General features: G+C 40.0%; 1 long non-coding RNA gene across 3 annotated transcripts; it reads left to right on the forward strand.

The window, feature by feature from the left end:
- The first annotated feature begins 1,128 nt into the window (after positions 1-1,128).
- LOC309857474 lies at positions 1,129-2,845 on the forward strand. 3 transcript variants are annotated; one of them, XR_014307727.1, is made up of 3 exons: positions 1,129-1,614; positions 1,787-1,955; positions 2,631-2,845. It is a non-coding gene; the product is annotated as an uncharacterized lncRNA (long non-coding RNA). The 3 variants fall into 3 exon arrangements; XR_014307728.1 differs by having other exon boundaries at positions 1,129-1,547; XR_014307729.1 differs by having other exon boundaries at positions 1,129-1,346.
- Positions 2,846-9,751: the final 6,906 nt, after the last annotated feature.

The following is a 9,751-nucleotide window of genomic DNA, read 5'->3' on the forward strand; positions in this document are numbered from 1 at the left end:
TTAAACAAAAGTTAAGACTAAGTAGGGAAGAAAATGGAAAACAGAACGCAGCCTAGCAAAGCAGCCAGAGATCACATGCAGCAGGTGACAGGAAGCCTTGGGGACACTTCACAGCCACCAGGATGAGCTTCAGGGCTCCACAGAACCTCCACGCAGAAGTCCACAAAAACAAAAACGAAAGGCGGCAAAGAACTCTCACTGTCATCCTGGCAAGAAAGCAGCAGCAGCCTCCTTGAACCCAGGAAAGCCACCCCTCCCTCCACAAACAGGAGGAGCCCCCTTCACACCAACCACACAAGGAAGCCCAAGCGGCCAGACCCAAAATAAAAATAAGAGGAGCGCGGGAAGATAGACGACAGCTCAATTAAATTTATCCTGGGAGCACTGGGAGGCTCCGTCTCTCTGAAGACTCCAACTCAAAAGTAAAAATAAAATTTAAGGGGAGGGAGCCCACAGAAGAGAGGACAATTCAGTTAAGTCTGGGCTGGGAACACTTGGAGACTCTACTTCAGGTGTCAGAGTCAGAAATAAAAATTAAAAAACAAGAGGGGGAGGTGTCAGTTTATTTTGTGTGTGAGTGTGTGTGCGTGTGTGTCTGTGTAGCACCTGGAGTGCAGGATTTGCCAGGGAGGGGAAAGTGGCGGCTCCGCCGGCCTTGAGGTGACCAGGCTCAAATCCGGGGTGAGTTTACGCCCTGGGCGACAGGGCAGAGTCCGAGGCCAGACTGCCCGCAGTCGGGAACAATGCTGGGCCTCGGAAAGGAGGGTCTCACACCACCCCCACGGCCCCCGCATGCCGTCGGCATCCCAGCCCCCACCCTCCCCCGGCCCACGTCAGGGCAAGAACGCCCGAACCCGGGGTCCCAGAGCGGGCCTCACCCAGCAGTCAGCGTCAGCCCGTCCTTCTCAGGGTCCAGCACCTTCTGGATGGACTTTTTCGCAACCCCGTGGCTCCTTCCAGGGAACGTCCCGCCGTCGCTGGAAACCGCCCGCTGGAAACCGCCGCTGGAAACCGCCCGCTGGCGGAGCAGGGGCGCCTGCGCCTTGCGAATAACCGCATAGGATCCGGGTCCCTGTCGCGCGGACCCCTAGCCAACGGCCGGCGGCCGTGTCCGTTGCCTGAGCCGCAGCCGCCGCAGAGGAGGCTCTAGGGAGGAGGGGCGGGGGGGGGGCGGGTACTGCGAAATCCAGGGGCAAAAAGGCGGTGTCCACGCGGAATCCCCGCTGCACTGCGGGAGATGCGAGTCAGCCTTTCGGATGCCGGCGAGCGCAGCCCACTTGGACCTGCCAACGGAGGGCGCTAGTTCGCGGGCCGGCTCTGAGCTCCTTCTTCCTCCTCCCCCGGCTGTGGGTGGCAAGGCCTCTCGGGAAATGTAGTTCTTTAGGGGACGAGGTGCAGGGAACTTACCTTTCCAGAGTCCCCAAGTTGCTGGACAGCACCCGCCTGCCCCCTCCAGGAAGAGGCCCAGAGTTCCCAACCCTTCACTCCTTGCTCTGGGCCACCAGCCCATTTTCCTCTAGTGCAGTGTGAACCACAAGAACATCTCAGTAAGAAAAAGTCAAGGCTTGGGGCGCCTGGGTGGCTCAGTGGATTAAGCCGCTGCCTTCGGCTCAGGTCATGATCTCAGGGTCCTGGGATCGAGTCCCGCATCGGGCTCTCTGCTCAGCAGGGAGCCCGCTTCTCTCTCTCTCTCTCTCTCTCTCTGCCTGCCTCTCCATCTACTTGGGATTTCTGTCAAATAAATAAAATCTTTAAAATGCAAACTGTTTTTCCTTTTGACTTCTAGGATTCACACAAAGGAGGGAGTCCGAGTCCCTTTGACCAAACTAAAATCAGAGCTCCAGCTTCACATGAATATCAGTGGCTTTGGCAGCAGGAAGAGCATCCCTAGACTGTGCATGAGGAGTCCAGACGGTACACTTGGTTCCTGGGATCCAGCTTCACTGGGGTATGAGGTAGACTTGCCTAGAGGGCTCCTCAGGCTCTTGTCTCTTGCTTTGTAGGAAGTGCACCCACCTTCCCTGTGGTGTGCAAGGTCCCACAGCAATCCAGTAGCAGAACCAGAAATAGAACCTGAGGGACCTGACTCTCAGGCTGGTATGCTTTTGCAGATTAGGTGCCTGAAACCTGGAACAAAACTTTGAAAAGGAAAATGGCCTGGAGATTTCTTACAAGAGATCTTTAGGATTATTTACTGGCCTCTCGATCCTCTGACACTCCAAATGTGGACGATTGAGCAAGTACTTAAGCTGGCTCTTTAAAATCATGGGCTTTCCGTCCACTTGGAGCACAACTTTTCTCATTCAAGGGAACCTGTACCTTGGGGAGAAACCCAAGAGATGTGACATAACTTTGTATTCTCATAATTAGCATAATAGTTGACCTCCAGAAGCACTTGCTAAAAGTTTATTACAGAAAATGGAATAAGAGCTAGTTCCATCTATGCTATTTGGACAATTCTAAAAATAGAAAGCCTCTAACAACTAGAAGAAATGTGTTTGCACGCCTGGGTGATAGAAATGTCCATATCCGAATCCAAGGAACATGGGATTGTGACTATTTCTTAGAAAAAGGAAATCATCTTCAATGATCTGGGTGGTCCCTAAATCTAATGACTGTCTTCTATTTAGAAGAGACAGAAGAGGAGAAGACACAGAGAAGGCCATGTAAAAATGGAGGCAGATATTGGAGTCATGTAGCCATAAGCCAAGTGATCCCTGGAGCCACCAGAAGATAGAAGAAACAAGGATGGATTCTGTCAGGGGGTTGTCCAGAGGGAGCACCAACACCTTGATTTTAGACTTCTGAACTTAAGAAATCAGAAAATAAATGTCTGTTATTTTAAGCCACCTTGTTTGTGGTACTTTGTTGTAGCAGCCCTGGAAAATGAATACCACCAGATGCTGGAGACAACCCAGTGTGACTGTCTAGCAAGATCAGAATGACCAATATTGATTATAAGACCTTGAATAAATAAACATTCAAGAATCCATAATGAAACTCAAAAGAATGCTTTGTGATGTCCTAGGTGGGTACTTCCATACAATGTTATCCTTAGCTCATAAAAATAAGTTATCTTTCAGCATTTTTTCTCCTCCATCCTTTTTGGAGATGATTGAATGTACAAAAGATTAAGAATATGTAGCAGAAATCAATAATTATTCATTTAAGACAATTTGGGAAAAAGTGTACATCCTTCCTCATACCATACAAAATCGATTGTCAGTAACTGAAAGACTTAATAACAAAATGAAATTATAAAGGCATTGTAAGAAATCAATATTCTTGCATTGAGAAATGTCTAAGTACTGAAAGTAGAAATTATGAAAAATAAAACATGGGGTAAGAAAAAAGAAGTAAAAACAAAAGAAATAAAAAGCCTGTAAAAAATCTGAATGAGGCTGGCTGGAATATAAAAGTTGGGAAGCAAAAATTTTAATCCGTTAGTTTATAATGTGTCCAATTCAGATAGTGAAGGGATGGAATAGCCAAAGAACTAGAAGTCAAGCCAGTGGTTGACTGGGTCCACCAGTCTGTAGACCTAATTTTTCTCTCTCCTGTGACAAGTATGTCACTCCAAAAATTACTAGATTTGGCTGTTGTACCCTAGCGATATTAACACCAAAATGGCCTTTTCCTGTCATAATTATGTGCTCCCCATGCAAGCTTCTAATTAGAATATGACTTTCCTATAAATATCTACTTACAGGGAAAGACTGTGTTGTTATGGTGACACAGTTTTCTGGTATATTCAGTAACCAGATATTATTCATTTATTAATTCATTCATTAAATAACCCCAGAACATATCATGTGCCCTGGGCACAGCCCTAAGATTATTAATTTAAATAAACATAAAAGAATTCCTATATGACAATAAAGGAATAGGGATCTTGCTTTTTGCTTAATTTTACTTTTTTTTAAGATTTATTTATTTATTTTAGAAAAAGAGAGTGTGCTTTAGTGAGGTGGAGGGGAAGGGCAGAAAAAGGCACTTGCTGAGTATGGAAGCTGATGTGGGGATGGATCCTAGAACCATGAGATCATGACCTGAGCCAAAATCAAGAGTCAACCACTTAACTGACTGAGCCAACCAGGTGCCCCATGCCTTGCTTTTTAAATAATTCACTCCATCCTTCAAATTGTTTCAACATGCATAACCATATATAAATTACATATTGTGACCTTCTATGTGAATAATATACTGTAAATATTGTAAAAATATTTTTAAGAAAATCAAATTCCAGGATGACCTGTTGTGCCTTCCATCTTCTTCCTATGAGTAATCCATCTGTATGTCTTTGGAGAAATGTCTGCTCATGGCTTCTGCCTATTTTTGATCCATTTAATTAGATTATAAGGGTTTTTTTTTGTTTTGTTTTGGAAGGCTTGACATTGAGTTGTATAAATTTTTTATGTATTTTGGGTACTATTTCTTTATTGGATATATCACTTGTGAATATCTTTTCCCATTCAGTAAGTTGTCTCTGTTTTGTTGATTCTCTCTTTTGCAATGCAGAAAATTTTTATTTTTATAAAGTGCCAATAGTTTATTTTTGTTTTTGTTTCTCTTGCTTCAGGAGACTTACCTGGGAAAATGTTGCTATGGACAATGTCAGGGAAATTACTGACTGTGCTCTCTTTAAGGATTTTTATGGTTTCAGGTCTCAGATTTAGGTCTTCACTCCATTTTGAGATTATTTATTTATTTATTTTTAGGCTTTTTGGGGTTTTTTGTATGATATGAGAGAATAATCCAGTTCCATTCTTTTGCAACTAGCTATCCCATTTTTTTAACACCATTTATAGAAGAGGGTATTTTTTTTCCATTGTGTATTCTTGTCTCCTTTATCAAAGTTTAATTGACCACATAATCATGGGTTTATTTGTGGGGTATCTGTTCTGATCTATAGATCTGTGTGTCTTTTTTGTGCCAGCACTATATTTTGATAACTGCATCTTTGTACTGCACCTTGATATCTGGAATTATGATACCTTCAGTTTTGTACTTCTCTTTCAAGACATCTCTGGCTTTGCAGGGTCTTTTGTGATTCCATACAAATTTTAAGATGATTTGTTCTGGTTCTGTGAAAAATGCTGTTGGTATTTTGATAGTGAGTGCATTAAATGTGTAGATTGCTTTGGGTTGTATGGACATTTTAACAAAATTTGTCTTGCAATCTATAAACATGGAATATCTTTCCATTTTTTGTGTCATCTTTAATTTCTTTCAGTGATGTTTCATAGTTATCAGAGTACAGGTCTTTCACCTCTTGGGGAAGTTTGTTTGTTAGTATTTTATTATTTTTGGTATAATTGTAAATGGAATTGTTTTCTTAATTTTTTTTCTGATATTTCATTATAAGTGAACAGAAAGGCAACAGATTTCTGTACATTGATTTTGTATCCTGCAACCTTAATGAATCCATTTATTGGTTGTAGTCACTTTTTGGCGGTCTCCAGGGTTTTCAGTATATTATCATGCTATCTGCAAATGACGAAAGTTTTACTTCTCTCTTACCAATTTGGATGACTTTCATTTCTTTTTGTTGTGTGGTTTCTATGGCTAGGATTTCCAGTACCATGTTGAATAAAACTGCTCAGAGTGAATATCTGCCTTATTCTTGACCGTAAGGGAAAAGCTCTCATTTTTTTCACCATTGAGTATGACATTAGTTGTGGGTTTTTCATTTAAAGCTTTTATTATGTTGAGGGATGTTCCCTCTAAACCTACTTTGTTGAGGGTTTTTATCATGAATTAGTGTAGTACTGTCAAATGCATTTTTCTCATTTGTCAAAATGACTATATGGTTCTTACCTTCTCTTACTGATGTGATGTATCAGGTTGATTGATTTGCAAATATTGGACAAACTTTTTTTAAGATTTTATTTATTTATTTGATAGAGAGAGATAGTGAGAGCAAGAACACAAGCAGGGGGACTGGGAGAGGAAGAAGCAGGCTTCCTGCAGGGAGCCTGGTGTGGGGCTCAATCCAATGAAACAATTTCATTGTTCCCAGGTCCTTGGGATCATGATGTGAGCTGAAGGCAAACACTTAACAATTGAGCCACCCAGGTACCCCTTATATTGGGCAACTCTTGCATCCCAGAAATAAATCTGACATGATCATAGTGGATGATTTTTTTTAATGAGTTGTTGGATTTGGTTTGCTAGTGTTTTGTTGAGAATTTTTGCATCTATGTTCATCAGAGATATTGGTTTATAGTTCTTTTCTTTTGTAGTGTCTTCACCTGGTTTTCGTGTCAGGGTAATGCTGGCCTCATAGAATGAATTTGGAGATTTTTCATTCTCTTCTATTTTTTTGTAATAGTTTGAAAAGAATAGGTATTAACTTTTCTTTAAGTGTTTGGTAAAACTCACCTATGATGTCATCTGGTCCTAGAATTTTGTTTGTGAGAGGTCTTTGTTAAATTTTTATTTTCCTAATTACTGATTCAATTTCATTGTTCATAATCAGTCTGCTAAAGTTTTTTATTTCTTCTTGATTCAGTTATGAGAGGTAATATTTTTAAAGAATTTATCCATTTCTTCTAGGTTGTCCAATTTTTTGACATATAATTTTTCATAATATTGTCACGCCTTTGTTTTTCTGTGGTGATGATTGCTATGTCTCTTCTTTCATTTCTGATTTTGAGTCCTATTTCTCTCTCTCTCTCTTTCTCTTTCTCTCATTCCAATGGGTTTGACTAGTAGTATATCAGGTTTTTTTTTTTATGTTCTCCAAGAACCAGCTACTGATTTCATTTATCTCTCCCAATGTTTTGTTTGTTTGTTTTTAAATTCCATTTCATTTATCTCTGCTTCAATCTTTTTTTCAATCTCTGCTTTCAATCTTTTTTAATATTCATCCTTCTGCTGGTTTTGGTTTTTTTACCCCTAGCTCCTTTAGGTTTATGTTTAGGTTAATTATTTGAAATTTTTCTCACTTCTTGAGGTAGTCCTCTAAACTTGCTTTAAAATTCCTTTTTGGAATAGATTTGCTGCTTCCAAAAGATTCCAGGCTATTGTGTTTCATTTTCATTCATATTCATGTATTTTTAAACTTTCTCTTTGACTTTTGGTTGACCTTTCCTTGTTTAGTTTTATGTTATTTAACCTAGTTGTATGTGTGTACTTTCCAGAGTTTTCTTATAGTTGATTTCTGGGTTCATAGCACTGTGGTCAGAAAAGATGCATGGTATGATTTCAGTCCTTTTTAATTTTTGGAGACTTGTTTTATGGTCTAATACATGATCTATTCTGGAGAATATTTGATGTGTACTTGAAAAGAATGTATATGCTGCTATTTTAGGATGGAATGTTCTGAATATGCCAATTAGACACATCTGGTCAAATGTGTGATTCAAAGCCATTGTTTCCTCATTGTTTTTCTCTTTGAATAATCTCTCCATTAATGTAAGTAGAGTGTTAGAGTCCCATATTATTTTGTATTAGTATTGATTACTTCCTTTATGTTTGTTATTAGTTGCTTTATGTATTTGAAGGCTCCATTGGTGGGTGCATAAATACTTATAATTGTTATATCTTCTTGTTGAATTGTTTCCTTTATGGTTATATAGTGTCCTTCTTTGTAACTTGTTATAGTTTTTGTTTTCAAAGTCTATTTTGTCTGGAAGAATCCTGTAGATGACAGAAAAGTAGGGGAACTGTGTTTCAACTGGTCTTTTGAATTTACCTAGATATCTAACAGATCATTCAGAATATCTGTAAATTCAACCTGAGATCTAAAGAAAGAATTGCTACAATTCTAAAAATAGAAAAGAGACCACTTTTTGCAGAGGAAGAAGGTACAGAGACATGAATTTGAGGGTATATATAAACCACAGTGGGGAGGAAACCCCTGGAAGTAGGCCACTGCAAAGGGATATAGCAGCAGTGCACAAAATCAGAACTTTTAGAAGTCTGCTTCCATGAGGGACATCGCTGGCTGAAATATGCTCAGACAGTGAAGCAGGGCAGACTCTTAAGCAGTGTGGTCTCAGGATCCCCAGGGTCACAGAAAGAATGGGGATGCCTGAGTGCAGCAGAGTGCCCAAGTGTTGGAGCAGAGAAGCCAACTATAATTAGCGAGTTCCAGAGTGGCTTCTCAGCTATGTGTTGCAATAAACTGTGAACCCCAGCACAATCAGGAAACCACTCTCCAAGCAGGGACCCAAAAAAGAACAACTGCTATGAGACCTGCCTCCTTTGCCCAAGAGGAGTGGCATAGATCAGAAAAAGATAAGGCAAAGCCTCCCCAAACAGGCTTTGTTGAGGCACCTCTCCTTCCCCTGGGAGGATTGGTGTTGGTAAACACAACAGGAGTCTGGGGAGTTTGATGCATATGTAAGAGTCTGATTGTCTTTCCCTGAAGCTGCACTGAGGAGTGGGGGACATGATCCTTCAGCTCTGGGGCTGGAGATTGGAGTAGCACCATTATTTTTTAGTTTTTTTTTTTGTTCACCCTATAAAGCACCAGAAAAAGACAAATAGAGCAATCCAAATGGGTTTACACTGATCCTGGCCCCTGGCAAGGAATGGTGCAATTCCATCCAGGCAAAGACACCCGAGAATCCGTGCAAAAGCCCTTTTCCCCAGAAGACCAGCAGGATCCTCAGGGGAATACCAAATTAATAGATCACTCAAAATCTAAAAACTCTTGTGCAAGGAGAAAATAATATATACAATTGGGGTTTTTGGCACTAGTGTTTAATCCTTCAGTTTAAGATTTTTCTTTTTCCTTTTCAACTAGTTTTTTATTTTATCAACTCTTTGTTTTTAAGTCTTTTTTAAATTCCATTTGTCCATTTTCACTTTATAGATATATACTTCATTTTTTGCTTCCTTTCACTGTATACAATTTTATTTTTGTTATATATAAATTTTGCTTTCTTTACAATTCTGAGATTCAGTGTCTTCTAACCAACAGGACAAAATACACACAGGGCAAGTGGATTACCCTCTTTTGTCCACCTGTGTTCACCTCACCTGTGAGATTATATTCTTTTTTTTCTACTTTTTTTTTTGTTTTTCTTTTCTTTTTTGTTTTCTGGCCTCTTCAGATTTGTCTAGTGTGTATTTCACTTGATATTTTTTATTTTGTTCTCCCACTCATCCTTTCTTCTCTGAGCAAAATCACTAGAAGAAAGAAACTACAACAAAAGAAAGAACCAGAGATAGTACTTCCTGCCCCAGATCTTACCAATATGGACATAAGTGAAATGTCAGAGCTGGCATTAAAGATATCGGTTATAAAGTTCTAGCTCTCTTTAAAAAAACATAAAATACTTTAGAGAATATCTTAGTGCATAAATTTAAAAATTCTTTAACTGAGATGCAATCTAAAATGGCTGCTCTAATAGCTAGGGTAAATGAGGCAGAAGAGAGAGTCAGTGACATAGGATACAAGGCAGTTGAAAGGAAGGCAGCTGAGGAAGAGAGAGTAAAACGATTAATGGACCATAAGGGGAGGCTTTGAGAAATCAGTGATACCATAAAGTGCAACAATATTAGAATTATTGGGGTTCCCAGAGGAAGAAGAAAGAGAGAGAGAATGTACATTTGAGCAAATCATAGCTGAAAACTTCCCGAATCTGGGGAAGGAAATGGGCATTAAAGTTCAAGAAGTAAACAGAATGTCCCCTAAAATCAACAAAAATAGATCAACACCCTGCCACATAATAGTGAAGCTTGAAAATTTCAGAGATAAAGAGAAAATCCTGAAAGAAGCTCAAGGCAGAGGCTCCTTAAA

The sequence above is a fragment of the Mustela nivalis genome (assembly GCF_964662115.1).
Source record: "Mustela nivalis genome assembly, contig: HAP1_SCAFFOLD_755, whole genome shotgun sequence".
NCBI lineage: Eukaryota > Metazoa > Chordata > Mammalia > Carnivora > Mustelidae > Mustela > Mustela nivalis.